This window comes from Ursus maritimus, unplaced genomic scaffold (genome assembly GCF_017311325.1).
Source record: "Ursus maritimus isolate PB19 unplaced genomic scaffold, ASM1731132v1 scaffold_8, whole genome shotgun sequence".
NCBI lineage: Eukaryota > Metazoa > Chordata > Mammalia > Carnivora > Ursidae > Ursus > Ursus maritimus.
The window spans coordinates 10930833-10949397 of record NW_024426996.1 but is presented as its reverse complement, the minus strand read 5'-3'; the positions used below and the strand labels follow the sequence as shown (position 1 = coordinate 10949397).

The 18565-nt window shown below is 36.3% G+C and overlaps 1 protein-coding gene across 2 annotated transcripts in view; it reads left to right on the top strand.

Moving 5' to 3' along the window:
- Nucleotides 1-18565, top strand: part of CCSER1 (coiled-coil serine rich protein 1) — a 733960-nt gene that overhangs the window by 73734 nt on the left and 641661 nt on the right. The window lies entirely within an intron of this gene.

Below are 18565 nucleotides of genomic sequence, written 5' to 3'. Positions count from 1 at the left end.
TTATTTTTAAGGATTTATTTCTTTATTTGAGAGACAGAGAGAGAGACAGTGTGCAGGGAGGGGCAGAAGGAGAGGGAGACAAGCAGACTCTGCTGTGTGGAGCCCCATGTAGGCTCGATCTCACCACCCTGAGATCATGACCTGAGCCCAAATCAGGAGTTGGACGCTTAACGACTAAGCCACCCAGGTGCCCCTCAAGTTACTTTTTAGATTGAACATCAATTGCAGATGTCCAGTAAACAGGTATTCATTCCTGAAACATTTAACTGTCTTGAGATAATCACACTTTCTGTATCATTTTTCTCATTATTCCAGTTAATTATAAATATGTAGATGCCTTCAAATCTACATCCTTAGTCTCGGTCAATCATCCAAACTCCAGTCACAATTACACTTGTGAGTTTAAATTATTTTCAATAAAAATTATGCCTTGCTATTCATTGGAAATACAAGTGGGGATTTTTCAGGTCCTGTTACTTGTATATGACATGTGAAATTCTATTCAAATACTTTGGATACTGAGAAACAAAATTATTTTTGGGCCAGGATTATGATGGGACCTGTTTTAGTGTTACTTTGTATTTAAAACAACACCTTAGAAAAGCCCTATGCTCCAAAACTTCCTGAATTAAACATTAGAAAATTGCTTCTATATATTAGGAATGAGAAAGTGATCTATGGAATATCAGCATAATACTGATGGATAAATAAGACAAATGTTATTAAATATTTCTTTGATGCTATTATTTCCTGGTCTGGAGATAACTAAGACCACATAGCTCAAAACATTTGATTTCATCTCTTTAGCACTTATAAGTATAAAAAATGAAATGTAAGACTAAACTTCCCTGATGCTTTTTCTCCCATGATCTCTTTTTCCCTTTTTTGAATTTATCACCTCTTGTCATTTCCTCCTGCACATGAATCTCTGTTTATATTTTTAATTGATTTACTTTTGACTTTGGAAGAAAATATAACTATTAAGGATATTTAATGTGCTGTGTCTTTTTCAGGGACTTCAGCTATTGTTCTTAGAAAGATTTTAATAAAAAGGATTTCTGACAACATAAAAAACAGAAATCAGGTTTGATAGACTTCAGCATGTATGAAGTGTATATCCTGTCTGGAAAAAAAAATTCAAGCATCTAACACAGCTGGCACCTTTTCTGTACTTCGTATCCATCTCCACTAGCTGATCTTGTGTATTTGCGGCAGCAATGACATTGATGAATCACTTTAATTTACCAGGCAACCGACAGTTTGCAGAGACTATCTGTAAGAACCAGCTAGAGCTGGCCCTGATCATTATAGATATGTGTACTGTTTCAAAAAAATAGAAGTGATCGGAAGCAATTAGATATATCCTTGTACCATAATATATAAAAATTCATTATTTTAGTATCCTTGATTTTTATTTTTCTTCCATTTTTTCCTCTCTTTTAATGGAAAAAATCAATACCTATTTATATAAATATATGCTAACTTAGTTATTTGGTAAAATTAGTTGTGATATAATTTGGCTTTTTAAAGTATTGAGGATAATTTTGAAATTAAATTTGTATGATATGGAATTGATTTTTAGAAAACAATATTATCTTTATGCCATTTTATATGCTTTAAAGAAATCATTATTTTGACAATAGCAAGTTATGGTATCAATTTTTCACTTAAATAGTTTAGACCTTAGGTTGAGGAACAGAAAATAGAATGCATGAGCTCTCAAAGTATTGCAGAATTTTAGTAAGGATATACCCCATAATGACATAAGAAAAGATAATCTTGGGAACACTGTGGAGAGAGAAGTTAACTACCTATAAGATGCATAAGTGATGTTTTCTTGATGCTTAGTGTGTATGGAAGTTGTATACTTTTGAAATGCATTCAGAGCTAATTTGTATTTATTTATTTATTTTTTAAAAGATTTTATTTATTTATTCGACAGGATAGAGACAGCCAGCGAGAGAGGGAACACAAGCAGGGGGAGTGGGAGAGGAAGAAGCAGGCTCATGGCGGAGGAGCCTGATGTGGGGCTCAATCCCATAACGCCGGGATCACGCCCTGAGCCGGAGGCAGACGCTTAACCGCCGTGCCACCCAGGTGCCCCAGAGCTAATTTGTATTTAGATGAACTAGATATCTTGTCCATGATGATGGGATAATCTTATAGAATTTTAAAAATTTAGCACATTTATACAGTACTTGCCATATACCAAGACCTGTACCAGACAATTTCACATGTAAACAGTGCAGTAGACAGCATATTACAAACACAAGCATCTGATGTCCACCGAATTTCTTCTCTTGTCACTTATTGATCCTTGAAATTCTACTCATGCGAAACTCAAAACTTTATCACTATTAAAATATATACAATAAATTCCTGGGATGAGTTATTCCTTAAGTCTTCTTAAATGTTGTGGTGTGGTATGAATGATTATAATCTCTTCTGTAAGTAGACTTTGACAGAAGATGTAGAAATGATTTTAGAACTGAGCTAATAGAGGACAAGAAATAAAAGCCAAATGATGAAGAGTTATTTATTTGTTTTCCATACATTGCATATCAAGTAGGACTGGTCCTGACTGCTTTTACTATGGTTAATTGAATAAAACATAGCTATATCAAATCCATATCAAAAACCCTAAGTTATTTTTTTTTTCCTGTGTAATATTCTAAGAATGACTCCTATGTTTACTCTTTACGACAGTAATGCAAACACATCAAAAGATCAAAGAGTGGGTTTCTCAGGCCAGTGTAGTAAAGCAAATAAGTCTATGGGAGTGATTTCTGGGCTGGGTATGTTCATGAGAAATAATCCTGAGTTAGCTGAGAAAGATGTGAGTGGCTTTGTGAAACCCCTAGATCAGAGAAGTCTTATTCTTTCCAGTATTTTTGTGTGTTTTCACATTTTCTGCTATATCTCTCTGTGCCAGGTTGGAAACTGGTTTTATTTTTGGCCAAGGAAAGGTAACACACCTGATTCACCTACCTTGAAAAGGACATTGTGTGTATTCACTAGGTTTTTGGCACCTCTTAAAGAGTATTTACAAAGCACATTCTAAGTATTGTCTATGAAATTTCAATCGTGACTTTTCCTATCAAGTTAAAGTAACCTCCTTCCCTAGTTTATTGAATAGTCCCTCCAAAGGTTCTCCAAGAAAGCTTGAACATTCATCACCTTCTTTAATTTTTTAGGTCTGTAGGCTTGGGAATGGGGTAGATGCCAGTGCCAAGAAGTATACAAAAGTTTATTTAAAATAATATAATTTTAGTTTATTTTAATAAATGAATTCGTCTACCATGTTGTCACCCTAGTCTGATTTCTTTTTACTCAGTACTTTCCCACCAAATAGGTGAATGCCAAACTTGGATAATAGAGGTCAGCTTGAAAAAGCGGGGCCACCATAATAAATAAGGTAACTTTACAAAATATTGTTCAAACAGGAACATTTGAAAGTGAAAAGGGGCATTGTTTTTGTAATAGTGCTGGAACAACATGTATAAACTAGTAATGTCTCAAGTGAACTTTGACATATGGTTACCCTAATAATAGAATCAATGTAATTATTGAGACTAATGCTAGATGATTGAGGCCTCGTTGTGGAGAGTTGATGGCCAGGTGAATGAATAGGCAGCCCTGGTTTAAAGGCAGAATTAGGCAGATGTGTCCTGTATTTGGACAGGTACATATTTAAGTGGGATCTTCCTAGGACCTTCTTTGTCTTGTCTTGATTAGCGTATTAAAAGAGAGACCTCCATAAAAGATTTGGAATTTAAAATATGCTTTGGATCCATTCCAATCTTTTGTGCTCCTGTAATTAATTTTCCTTACTTCTCTCTCACCTCATAATTCATGCGACCACATTTAAACATTCCTCATTGTTGGTAGTAGGAGTTATGTGTATAGTTCAGGGGATGAATTGTTTTAACAGCATTGCTTCTGTTCTTAAAGGCAAGTTTGGGCTTGGCTGGATTTAGGAGTTGCTTTGAAAATTTGGCTTAGCATATTGTTTCCAAAAGAAAATATGGGTATTGGAACAAGAAAACAGATCATACAGCTTAAAAATGCTATTTATATTGGTATGTACTTTCAAAGTGCTCTTTGTCTTTTTGTTACTACAACATTTTAAAAATATTTAATTTGCTTTTCCTTATGTTTTTAAATATGTTTCATATTTATATATTTTATATTTATATGAATAACTTTTATATTATGTCATTTCATGTTGGTACTCTTATGAAAACATGCTTTCTGTGGTTTTTTTTTATTGAAGCTTTTATTGAGCTAATTGTAGATTATATGCAGCTGATATAGAAATTCTGTGAATCCTTTGCCCTGTTCTCCCCCCCTCCCCCCGGTGCTAATATCTTGCAAAATTTTTATTCAGTAATGCACCTAGGCCATTTTCTTCGATATAATCCACCAATCTTATTCAGATTTCACCAGTTTTGTACTCATTTGTGTGTGTGTGTGTGTGTGTGTGTGTGCGCGTGTGTGTGTGTGTATTTAGTTATACATATTTTTTCATATGTGTAGGTTGGTCAAGATACCAAACAGTTCTATCACCACAAGATACATAAGTTCCCCTTATAGATCCATATCTACCTCCCTTCTGTCCGCATACCCCATCCTTAATCTGGGGAAACCACTAATACATAATTCATTTTTAAACTCTTGTCATTTCAAAAATGTTATATTAATGGAATAATACAGTATGTAGCCTTTTTGGATTGACTTTCTCTGTGTTTAAAACAATTCATATTTATTTTTTTCACTATGTACTTTTGGTCATAAGACTTTAAGAATGTGGTGAAAGACCATGTTTATTTCAAAGTGTTTATAAGAGATGCAGAATGAAGTAGTATTTCTCCATATTTTAGCTTTCGTGGAAATAACTAACTCTTCATTATTTGTGTTAATGGAGGGAACTAAGAGCCAATTAAGTGGCTAAGAATACTATAGACTACAAACACAACATATGTGAATGTGGGATTGCATTGAATTTTAACATGAGAGATTCATGTGGACACTGATCACTGGAGTGTAATATGGACTAGAAATTCTCAGGGATGTCACAAGTAGAGAGAAAAAGGTGGGTTTGGTGTCAGAACACTTGTTTTATGACCTTGTAGGACTCATACTGCAGGGAGTATGTGAAATGTGAACACAATTAATCCAGTGACTTTAGTGACATTATTTTGGATCTAGAAGAAACCATATAACTAAAAAATCTCTGTATTACACTGAATTTGGCATAGGTAGAAGAAGCTCGTGCAGTTGTAGGCCCCAAATTATAGACTGTCTTTTACATGGTTTCTCAGCTTATTTGTCTTATGAGAATCAAAATAAACACAATTAATATTTCTTGGCTAGTATCAAAAAGATGAGAGATAACAAATGTCGGTGAGAATGTAGAGAAAAGGGAACTCTTGTGCACTGTTAGAGGGGATGTGAATTGTTACAGCCACTATAGAAAGCAGTATAGAGGTTCCTCAAAAAAATTAAAAATAGAATTACGGGATCTCACTTCTGAATGAGTATCTGAAGGGAATGGAATCATTATCTCAAAGTGGTATCTGCATCCCTGTTTATTGCAACATTATTCACAACAGCCAAGATAAGGGGAAAAAAAATGAAGTGTCCATTGATAGATGCCTAGATGAAGAAGATGTGGTATATGTACATATACAACAGAGTGTTATTTGGCTATGAAAAAGAAGAAAATCCTATTTGTGATAACATGGTGGACCTTGAGGGCATTGTGGCAAGTGAAGTAAGTCAGAAAAAGACAAATACCATATGATCTCACTTACATGTGAAACCTAATAAGGCTGAACTCCTAGAAACAGAGTAAAATGATGGTAGCCAGGGCTGGGGGTTGGGAAATACATGGAGATATTGGTCAAAGGGTACAAACTTCCATTTGTAAGGTGAATAGAGTCTGGGGATATAATGCATAGCATGGTGATTAGAGTTAACGATACGGTATTACATACTTGAAAGTTGCTAAGAGAGTAAATCTTAAATGTTTTACAACAAATGTTAATTTTGTGAGGTGATGGAGGTGTTACCTAACCATACTATGGTAATCACATTACAATATATGTGTGTCTCAAATCATCACATAATACACTTTAAACTTATCAGTAGATGACCATTTTATCATAAGAAAAGCTGGAAAAAAGGGAAAAAACCAAAAATAATCCAAAATTGATTTTCTTGACAATTAGATTTTGATGACTTCATGAAGTTAAATAACGTTTTGCTTATCTTTGTATTCACGGTGCGTAGTGAGATAAAATGTGTTCAGTAAATACGTGTTGAATAATTAGATTGGAAAGTTGCCCTTTGTGATATTATCCTAGCACTTTTAAAAATCATTATTTATTTATTTATTTGAGATAGGTTGGAGTTTCTGGGTAGCAGCATCATTAAAGTCTTATTGATAAGGGATACTGTATTCAGCTGTGTACCCAACCCAGCTAATCCGATTGAGTTCCTAGTTAGCGCTCCAGCATTCACCAGAAGATAGAGAAAAAAGGCTGACTCTTGAGGTCAATACATTACAACGGATTATCAGGATTTGCATTTTTGTTAATTTTTTTTTAATCGTTTCTTTTCAGTTACTTTGCTTTGTGGGATATCAGCATCACCTAACAAAAATCTGAAGTGATTTTAAAGACATTGTTCAGGATGCTGCATTGTTCAATGAAAATAGGTTTAAGTTAAAAATCTCTCACTCCAATGAAAGTGATTTTTGTGGGAGGAAGTTTTATCGTCTGTGTCTTATCATTTGCTATTCTAGTCTACTATAACATGTTTTTTTTAGTTTCCTAAAAATTTTATTTGTGAAAAGATGATTACAATGTACAGCACGTACAATGATTATTGAATAAAATGCCTAATGTGTTTATATATTCACGAGGAGGGGCTTTTTGTCTTTTTCACAGCTGTGTGTAATGCTTGGCAAGTAATAGCCCCTCAACACAGAATTTTTTAAATAGACAAGTGATAGTATTTGTAATTTGTATGTTTAAAAATGTTACAGAGGGCTGTTGCCAGTTTTAGTAGTCAAGAGGCTCAGAGGTACAAAAGCAGGTAATGAGATCTTAATTAGGCCAGCCCTTATTAGTATACTTGCAGATGACTGAATTTTCCAGGGGCTTCTCGTCTCTGACTTGTATATTTAGGAAGCCCTTAATGGTTCAATATACAGGCCCTCAAAACTCCCACATGCACATAACTTTCCGGTCATAAGACAAGCCCGTGGCCTCTGCCAAATTTAGTTCAGCTTCCCCTGCTTCTACCCTTTGAATAACCAACCTTTCATGAGTCCAAAGTGGCCTTCAAAGACAAATAAAAAGGAAAAGAAAACCCCAACTAGAAGCCCCAGTCAGGAGAAAGGCAGATTTCTATAGCTCCATTACCTTATTTGATACTCATATAAACCTGAGGAGGTAGATACTGTATTCTCTACTTGACAGTTGAAGAAAATGAGGCTCATAAAGGCTATGAAACGAGGCCAGTGTCATGCATCTAGTAATGCTGCAACTGGTCTTTGGTTTTATTTCAGTAAAACTCTAAAGCTGTACTTGTAGGTTATTGCTGGATTTGGTTGCAACACTCAGTTTTTTCCTTTGCTCCTATCTTTGATATAGAACCTACTTGCTCTGTCAGGGCCACCGCCCACTTTCTTTTCCTGTTTTTCCCCCCTCATGTCTGTGTCATCTCTGTCGCTGAAGATTGATGCTTCAAGTGTACTACTGGCTTACTAACAGCGTTGCCCCAGTGGTGGATTAAACTTGGCCACAAATACTTTGCTGCTCCTCTCATCAAGGGATGGAAGCTATGCCTCCTCCTCTTGAATCCAGGAGACAGCTGTGGACTTGCATGGTTTAAAAATGCTATGTCAGGGGCACCTGGGTGGCACAGCGGTTAAGCGTCTGCCTTCGGCTCAGGGCGTGATCCCGGCATTATGGGATCGAGTCCCACATTAGGCTCCTCCACTATGAGCCTGCTTCTTCTTCTCCCACTCCCTCTGCTTGTGTTCCCTTTCTCGCTGGCTGTTTCTATCTCTGTCAAATAAATAAATAAAATCTTAAAAAAAAAATAAAATAAATAAAAATGCTATGCCAACTAATGGCTTGAACTTTTAGTCTGGCAGTTACCACTTTTCCTTTCTTGGACTCCTATAGCACCGTTGTAATGTGGTTGACTACCCTACCAGAAAGCCTGTGAGGAAGGAGAGAGAGAGAAAGATACATTTTTTTTCAAGATTTTATTTATTTATTTGAGAGAGATAGCGAGAGAGAGAGCGAGCGAGCACGAGCTGGGGACAGAGGGAGATGCAGCCTCCCCACTAGAGCAGGGACCCTGTGTCGGGGCTCCATCCCAGGACTCTGGGATCATGACCTGAGCTGAAGGCAGATGCTTCAGCAACTGAGCCACTCAGGCTCCCGGAGAGGTACATGGTTAACCAGCAGTTGTTTTGACCGTCCCAGCTGAAGCACTGGGTATGGCAGGGAAGCCAGTTTAGACTTTATCCCCAGATGAGCCTCCAGAGGGACTGCTCCTTCATAAGTGACCTAAGTGAGACCAGCCAAACAAACAAACAAACAAACAAACAAAACAGTTACTTGGATTTATCTCAGATTGTAGAATCATAAGCAAATAAATGCTTGTTGTTTTAAGTCATTAAGTTTTGGGGTGTTTTGTTAAGTCAAAATAGATACATGCAATATTTACTGACTTCCAAATTTGTCTCCATATACTGAAGACTGAGTATTATTTTCTATCATCTTTATGCTAATCCCAAGATACTGAGACCTCACCAGGGTAAGGTTGTAATTCCTCCAGGAAAGGCAGTCTGGAGAAGTTAAAGGAATTTGGAGTGTTAAAACTGGACAAATGAAAATTCAAGCAGAATAAGAAAATGATTTTTAGCTATCTGAAGACTGCTTTGCTAAAAGGAATACAACTGGTTTTGAAAATTCAAGGACTAGAAAGAAAACATGATTGGAAAGCCACATATGAATGAATACATTTAACTTCAAAACGATGAAGCTTTCCTCACATTGAAATTAAACATGGAAATTTCCATATGCAATGGCCTGTCAAAAATGGCATAGGCACCAATGAAGGTAGTACACTGCATTGCTGGATAGTCAGGGTGCTTTGGCTTCCATGTTGTTGAGATGTGTGGCGGTCCTGGAGTCAAGCTGGTTGGCCTCCCTTCAAGAAAGTGCTACTTGTTCTTCAGCTGTGAGAAGTATTGTTAGCCAGCAGGTTTAGCTGCATAACCTTTAGGATATACTCTGCAGCATTCAAGTGAAGGCCCTGCTCTGGTAGGTCATCTCCCAGCCAATGGCTGAGCGTGATGGGGTAGTAGCAGCCTGGGCATTTCTGTCAGTGCAGGACTCTTCTGACAGGCCGTCTGCTCTGGAGCTTCCTGTTAGATTGGTTAAGACGTCATGAGATCTACATTGCATTCCCTATATTTTTCTTCTTCCTACCCTCTTTCACAAGTAGAGGATCCCTTTGTGGTCTGAAGGTTTCACCTGCATAATCCTGTTTCTTCCTTTTTGCCTTTCATGCGTGATACTCCTCAGTGAACATTGTACTCCTAATTCTGGTTCACCATCTGCTTCTGTTAGGACCTGAGCAGGATGCAGCTGGCAGAACTAAACTGACAGATTGGTCAATTTAGAAGGATTTTAAGCTGTCTTCTAATTCTGCAATTCTATAATGTTATGCTCTGTGGTCTAATTGCTCCTAGGAAGAGTTGGATAATTATTTTACAATTCTAAGAACTAAGACATGAGATACCTTTGGGGGTAAAGGAGGCACCTGTCTAAATTACAAATATTATATTTTGGAAAATCTGTATTTTCTTCAAAATTGCAAAGGTGCATTTATTTATATTTTCCTTAAAATTTAATTCATTTACTAATATTTGTAACTATCTGAAGTCATTTGAATCTGCTGAAATAACCACAAAAAGATGGAAATATATCAGTGTCTAGTAAAATATATCTATTTAAATTAAGCTTTTTTCAACACACATGTTTTCTGGGCGGATAACACTAACGTTGAAGATGATTAAAGAAGGAGGAGTAGAAAAATTTCCAGTCCTGGTGCTCTTTGTTATAATTTGGAAAGTAATCTTCTATTTTGCTCTTCTCGATATGTCTCTTATTAATATGAACAGTGCACCCATATTTTGCATAATTATCACATAACAAATAACAAATAATCAGTTTTGAAATATGGACACTTAAATTATGCATCTCTGAAGATATATATGGAATTCTAAGAATTCTACAAGAAATAAAAATTTCTTTAAATTTCTTCAAAATTTCTTCAATAACAAATTAATTTATTAATTTTGAGTTGGAATAAAGTTCTTTAAAGTTTTTTTTTTTTTAAGATTTTATTTATTTATTTGACACAGGGAGAGAGAGAGAGAGCACAAGTAGGGGGAGCTGCAGGCAGAGGGAGAGGGAGAAGCAGGCTCCCCGCCAGGCAGGACCCTGAGTGGAAGGAAGATGCTTAAGCAAATGAGGCACCCAGGCTCCCCATAAAGTTTGTTTTTGTTTTTGGTTTTGTTTTGTTTTGTTTTTAATGTGGTGCTAATGTCATGTGAGTGGAAAACGAATGATGACTGACAGTTTGGAGTTATAAAAGTCAGAAAATATGGTTATTAGGCCAGCCTGTGATTCTGGACCTGGAATAACACAAATAAAAATGATAAAAATAAACAAACAAAAAACCAAAAAACAAAGCAAAACAAAAATACTCCAAAACTGGGGCAAAAATAACAACCAAAATATAACATCTCTCTGGGGCCATGCATATTCCAAATGAACTCTCTCACGTTCTTTTGAGATAACTTTTGGAATTCCTGGGTATATTTTTGCATGAAACCTGGCGATAAGACATAGCCCTCATGGCACATGGAGGTTTTGATTTGTCTTTTATTTTTATTTTCTATTTTATTTTTTTATTTATTTAAGTAATTCTGCACCCAACATGGGGCTTGAACTCAGAACCCCAAGATCAAGAGTTGCATGCTATTCCAGCTGAGCCAGACAGGTGCCCTCTTGTCATTTATTTATTTATTTATTTATTTATTTTTTAGATTTATTTATTTATTTGAGAGGGGGAGAGAGAGAGGACACGTACAAGCAGGGGAAACAACAGGCAGAGGGAGAAGCAGTCTCCCCATTGAGCAAGGAGCCTGACACAAGGCTTGATCCCAAGACCCCGGGATCATGACCTGAGCCGAAGGCAGATGCTTAACCAACTGAGCTACCCAGGTGACCCTGTCTTTTATTTTTAAAACCACCTTTATTGAGCTTCAGTCATCTGCCAAATACTATGCTCTCTATGTAAATTATCTCAGTAATTATCACAGTGCTCATTTTAGCTGGGAGTATTATTGTTTCCATTTTACACATAAGAAATCTTAGATTTATAAAGGTTAATTAATTTGAGCAATGTCACTGTAGCTCATAAATGGTAGTGCTTGGGTTTTAGTCCAGCTATGGCTGACTTTAAGGTCTGTGCTGTCATGAGCTCTATGTTAGGTAGACTGCTGTTCTGGCTTTGCTTGCTATCAGGCACTGAGAGCCAGAAGTGTCACTGGTCAGCATGGGGAGGCGCTGCTGCTGCTGCTATTGTTGGCCACTTCTGCTGCCATCTAGATCTGGCTGTGGATGCTCAAGGAGCAGGGAGCGGATGTGCAGGGGGCTAAAGGAACTCTTGCTGCTGCCAAACGTGCTGTTATCACTAACCACACTGCTGCTGTCATTAGTGCTGCTGCCAACACTGCCAGCTCTGCTCTTGCCAGTGCCAGTGTGCGGATGCCTTGGGCTCTCAGTGTCCCAGGGTGATTCTGTAGACAAGCAGCTGCTTTTTAGATTTCACTTGCTTATTACCTGTAGATCCTTTGCCTTAGGACTCAGGCTTCAGGCCATGGAGCCTGGGAGAGATGATGGTTGGAGGTATGTTTTATCTTCCCTAGCATCTGGGACAACTGTCCTTGAACCAAACATGTGCACCTCAATTCTCATTTTTCTTCTTTCCTAGGGATTTCTTTCCCTCAGAGGCTCTTTCTTCCTTCTTGCAATGCCCCACTAGCCCTGGAAACATAAGTTGTAAACACTTGAATCCTAGAATGAACATAATTTAGTCTTAATATGAAAGCCTCATTACATGAGATATTTTAGTTTGAAAAAATAATAAAAAGCACTTAAATTTTATAATCATGAATACACACTTATCTGTGCAAGAATTGAATCATGCTAATTTTTAAAGAATTACTTAATAAACAACTTTGCTATTTAGTGTGGGTGGTTTCAGTGTGATTTACTAGAGGTCAAAAAGCCAAATTTTACTTTGAAGCCCTATCAGTAATTCATACAATTCATGTCAAAATGCTTACAGGGGCAAGGTGATTTTGTTCCTGGGAGTGATCCCTCCCTCCCTCCCTCCCTCCCTCCTTCCTCTTCTTTTCCTCCTTCTTCTTACTTTTGCTTCCAACACTAACAAGGAGGCAATGTTGTCTCAAACTGGAAAATAAGGAAATAGCATGAAAATTTACAAACCTCTACTCATTAAGGACAGGCAAAACAAAAAGTTTAACTGGAGGAAAAGAATGGCACATTGCTGAATTCTTTATTGTCTTAACTGAAAACAAAAGCCTGCTTGATTTTTTTTAATTGAGAAAAGCATATGGGGGGAAAAGAGCTCTTAGTTCTAATAAGCCAGAAGCTTAGCTTAGCTTAGCTTGGCTTTGCTCCCCTCTCCCTCCCTTCTTTCTTTCTTTCTTTCTTTCTTTCTTTCTTTCTTTCTTTCTTTCTTTCTTTCTTTCTTTCTTTTCTCTGTACTTTTTGTTCTTTTATTGTTTACAGGTAGTCTAGCAAAAAAAAAAAAGTTGTATTAAGATCATGATCAAGATCTTCTTTGTCAGGGATTACTTTTTTTTTCCTTTAAGGATAAAGCAGTCAGTTTTCTTGTTTGAGTACAAGGCAAGTTTATATTTCCATCTCGCCTACAATAGTAATTGTGAGTTTTGTTTTGTGTTTTATTTCTAATTAAGAAAATGAAGATTGGTAAATAATACTTAAAGACTTGCTTTTCAGACAGGGTGAGCTTCTTGGTGTGTCAAATACATAGATTTATAGAATGAATTTGCCTCCAGGACTCATTTTTTTCTCCAATAAATTGCATGAGGAATATAATTTTATTTAACAAACATAAATATGTGAATTTGGGCTGTATTTATATTTTTAATATTCTGACATATGCATGCATGTTAGGATGCTGTTTTGTAGGTATGTGGTTAATGTTTCTTTTAAATTTTTTTTCCTTAATTTTAAAGTTGTAGTGAAAGCAAAATATGTTAGTATATGATGCATAAAGAACAGCCTGATAAAGTTACTGTGTTTAAACATCATACATAGATCTGTATTTTGTTATTTTCTGAGCTACATGCCAGAGTATATTGTAAAGCACTTTATCTATGGATTGTATAACGATCACAGAACAGTGCAGAGAGAAATAAAATATAGTTGCTTTACATTTCTGATCTTCATTTTTTAGTTTGTAGTGGGAGTTCATACCTCTTACATGGAGATGCTAATGCTCTCCTAGTGTAGTAAAAATTGTAGAGGAAGAGCTTTCAAAAGTTTGTAGGGATGACAAATGGCATTTTTAAATATTAGTGTTTATGAGTATTTGATTGTCATCTTCACTTAATGGTTTTTTTTTTTTTTAAGATTTTATTTATCTATTTGACAGAGATAGAGACAGCCAGCGAGAGAGGGAATACAAGCAGGGGGAATGGGAGAGGAAGAAGCAGGCTCCTAGTGGAGGAGCCTGATGTGGGGCTTGATCCCAGAACGCTGGGATCACGCCCTGAGCCGAAGGCAGAGGCTTAACGAATGCGCCACCCAGGTGCCCCCATCTTGACTTAATGTTTTAATTTCATTTTAACAGGATGTGTAAGAAATGTTTGTGCAAAGTTTAGGGATAATTTCCTAGGTAATTTGTTGTTGTCGTTGTGTTGTTTTTATATCTTTTTCTTTTGCTGCAGATCTGTTTAGGCAGATGATGTTTGAAAGTAGTTGAATTCAGAGTTCATGTTTGAGCAGACTAATGGGAATATTTCTCAATAGCTTTTTCAAGTATTTCATTAAGTACTTTATTAAATAGGTTAAATCATTTTTTATCTTTACACAGCCATAGAAAACTTTAGTTCATAAGTCCTTAGAAAATTAAAACAAAGCAAAACAATGATTTAGAAAATAATCAGTGAAAACCATAAGCTATTTAGGGAGCCTTCAAAAATGAAAATGCTACAGAATGCTACTACAGAGCCGATTTTTTTGTCTGAATTTATTAACCTGTGAAAGGAGAACTTTTAAATTGAAAATAATGACAGCACCTTAATTGTGGTGATTTTATTGAAAGCCTACTACTGCAATAATAAGATGCATTCCAGGTTCCCAGAGCTGAGGCAGCTGTCAAACACTAACATTTTTCCCTGAAAATAGGTTTAGTGTAGTGTTTTTCAAGGACAAGTTGATCAGCTATTGTCTCAGTGAGCACCGCTAGTTAATATTCAACAGTTTTCTTAATCAAAATCGTGTGTCCTGCTCCCTAGAGTGTTTGTTAAAGTGATTGTATGTTTATCAGAGCCTTCAACAGCAGAAACAGAATATTCCTGGACGAGGTGCTGGTAATGAGAACCTATATTATCCCAGGGTGCTGATAAGAAACGTAAAATGCTGTCAAAATACATTGTTCGTAAAAAAAATAATTATTATAGCTCAAAAAGTCAAACCTTTCTTTGAAGCCCTTGTACTTTAAATAACTTCAATTGTTTATCTAGGATAATGGGTGGCAGGAGTATGGTGATATCCTACTATAAACTCCAGGAATGGCACGCCACTGATCAAATAGTCTAGGGGTTTATTAATCATTTCTTCTGTTGGAGGGCTGATTAAGGTTCTTCACAACATGTTTCCTTTAGATTACAGAAAGTTCTTAATGAAGTAAAGCTTGAGGGGCATTAGAGAGCTCAGTCTGGCGTTCTACAAATGGTATTGAAAGGTCATGTGGGGAAAACAAGCTTTGCCAAAAGAAAACTAATGCACAGTGAACATTTTCCATGAAATACTGTGCCTAAGATGGAGGATTTGTTATTGCTTTGTTTTTAACTTCAAATTAGTTTCTGTTGCTGGGCTGATACTGCCCTGGAAACAGAGCTATATTGTTGGATATGACTTTTTTTTGCCAAGGGTATTCCCTACCACTTTCACACACACATACACATTCTCTCTCTCTCTCTCTCTCTCAATCTCTAAGAATTAGACAAGGATACATGCTTTGAAAAATGTGGTCCCTATAATATTAAGAATATTTTTGTATTTTACTTTTTTTGTCTCTAATGGTGCTTTGGAGGAATGAAGTCTTCTGTAAAGAGTTCATTTTAGCTATGATGTTGGTGGATTTCCTCTAGAATCAGGAGATTCCTAAAAACATATTTTTAGGAATTGTTTCACATAATAAAACACACTTTGAACATTAATTAGGAAACAATGCACCTACATCCCATAGGGGTTAATCTTCCTAAGTAATCATTTTGAAGGCTACGGCCAGGGATATTGATCACTTCCGTGGTACTGGAACATGTACTGCACTTTATGCATTGATCTTTGACATAGAAAGATGGGTACATCAATGTAAAAAACTGATTGCTGTTACATATTTGAAACTTAAGCCATACTATTCACTCATATTCAAAATCACTCATTTACTTGGTATTTTGTGTAGTCAATTTCTAACATTACCTTTTCAACAAATTGATCAATTTTATATTTTTATTTATGCTTAGATGTAGCTTATAATTGTTTCAAAATGCAAATCACAATCAGATTGATTTGATACTAGGTTTTGGTGGAATTGTGTATCAATCAGTCTGGTCAGGAGGTGGACACCATAGTAGGTCAAACAAGTTTAATATAAAAATTTCTTAAACTGTGACAACAGAAGAACTATGATAGCTAGGGAAACCTATGAGATACCCTACAGCTGAGGGAGTATACCAGGGAAGGACAAACTTGGAAGGGGTTAAGATCCTTTGAGAAAAGGTGTGATTCATCTCATTGGATACCAGAGAAGTTTATGGGTTTGGCTATGCTTCCAGAGGTGGTCCATTGTCTCTGGATAACCTGGTGGCAGGGAGAGCAGGTGGAACACCAGCAATTAAAGCTGTAGTTGAATGTCAGAGGGCTTGAGCCCCCCACTCCCAAGCCTGTGGTGGGACTGGAGGAGGTTCAGGGAGGAGAAACCCAGGCATACAGAGACAATTCCTTTCCTTTTCAGCGCTATTGGGAGTTTCCCTTGGAATGGGCCTCAGAAAGATTATTCCAGGCTGAGGCTGCAAGATTGGTGAGGAACTACATGATCTGGCCTCCACACGTGGCTGGAGCAGAGCCCCACTGAATATCTTCACAACTGCTCCCAAACTGCTGATCTGCCTGGAGATAGAAATCATGGGACAGACCCTTTGTTCAGTATCCCTCCAGCGTTCTCTATTGGGGGAGTGCAACATCCGGCTCATTGTAAAGGAGAAATGCTTAAAGGAAACCCATCTATGATCACAAAGCATGTATTTATTGAAGGGTGCATTTGGAGCTGGGAAGCAGTTAAAATCCTTAACTGGCACACATTGCCTCACATTTGGATGCTAATTGTAGCTAATGTTACAGCAAAACTTACAATTCCTGTTGCCTTGAGAATATCATGTTGTTTGCAGGTGCCCTACTTTTAGCCCTTTGTACTTGTCTCTCCTGATTAGTTGCATTGTCCTTGCTTTCAATAGCGGAGTTTAGGACTATGCTAATTTTTCACTATCTTTCATAGACACCACCTCTCGCTCTCTGCTGCAGGATGGGAAGCTTGTCTTTTTATGCCACTATGTGTGTGCCCACATTCTTTAGATTAAGTGTTGAACAGTCTCAGTGGAAGGAATTCATGGAGTGTCAATAAACTCTATTCTAATTAGAGCCATTTGGATCTCTTTTATAAGGAAGTGAGGAAACTGTTTACCCCTAGAGTCTGCACTAGAAATAGCACACAGTTCATTTGGCAAAGCTAAAGAGCAATATTGATTTTGAGGCACTGAGGAACATGCAAGTGCATAGATCAATTTGTTACTAGTCAGTCATTTTTTTTTTCTTTGCTATTAGTACAACCATTATTGTGTTTTATGTGAAAGAAAAGTTATTAGTGACTGCTTCCTGGTGTTCTATAGATGCTATAATTTACATTCATATTCATATACATTCATAATCATATATCATTATCAACCATTATATACAGTGTATATATGCAAGAGATAGTTATACAGGTGTACAGGTGTCAAATATAGTGCTTGGAAAGATATATACTAATTAATAATTCCTGGAAAAAACTGGTTTATTATGTACCAAGTCAAAGCAATGTGCTAAGTCACTTACAATATTTATGTCTGTTGTTGCTTTAATGTGGGAGTTACCATTGGCAAGCAAATTTTTCTACCACCTAGGCCATAGAACAGTTTTGTTATAAATGTTTTATTCTTTCTTATGTGAAAGGGGGAAAAAAACTTCAATGGAAAGACTATAATTGCTTTGGCAATTTGCTTTAGATTTATAATCTTTGCTCAGGGTACTCCCCTCCCCTCTTTAGGTAAAAGAAAGAAGGAGAGGGTGGGTATCTTATTATACATGTTTAAAAAATTCCAACATGAATAAATCCAACAGATAAATTGCTTGCAATTACATTTTTAAAAGAGTGTTGCGGGAACATGAGAATTGAGAAACTAATACTTAAGTACAAATAGTTTATTTGTAGTGTGGAAAATAGGTGATGTTATAAATGTCATTATGATCCACATTTATAAAATAAGTAACGGAATGATTATAGGATAAGAAATATGCCTTGGCATGAAATGCTTTTCTAAAATCTTCTAACATCGAGGTAAAATCTACTCACCCTGAATTTAGTGTATGATAATAAGGTCTATGAATGAATTCATCTCCATCTACCATGAATATAACAAAGCATTACATATTGTAGTGGATGTAGGATTATCCTAAGAGATTATTCCCAACTTTAATGAACTTAAAATCTGTAGCTTTTTAACTGTAGATATTTTGTTTGCTTTGGCTGCAGTAGTAAGAAATGTACAAAATAATTGAGCCAAAAATGTGTAATTTATTTAGAACGAAAAGATGAAAGGATGGACAAGAACATGGGACTAATAAATGATATGGTAGGTTTTCAATTAACAGATGTTCACAAAATGCATGATTTCCATGGTTCTGTAAAAATTAAGCTTTTTGAAAGCAGTAAGTTATTTTTTCCCCCATTGGTTATAAAGGGTATCAAGTAATTATAGATAGCATTTATTGAGCATACTCTAAGTACAACCAATATATACAGAATGGTCTTTGTCCTTTTACTTGTCCTCTAAGATACACATTATTCAGGGTTTCTTAGTTTTATTTTATTTTTA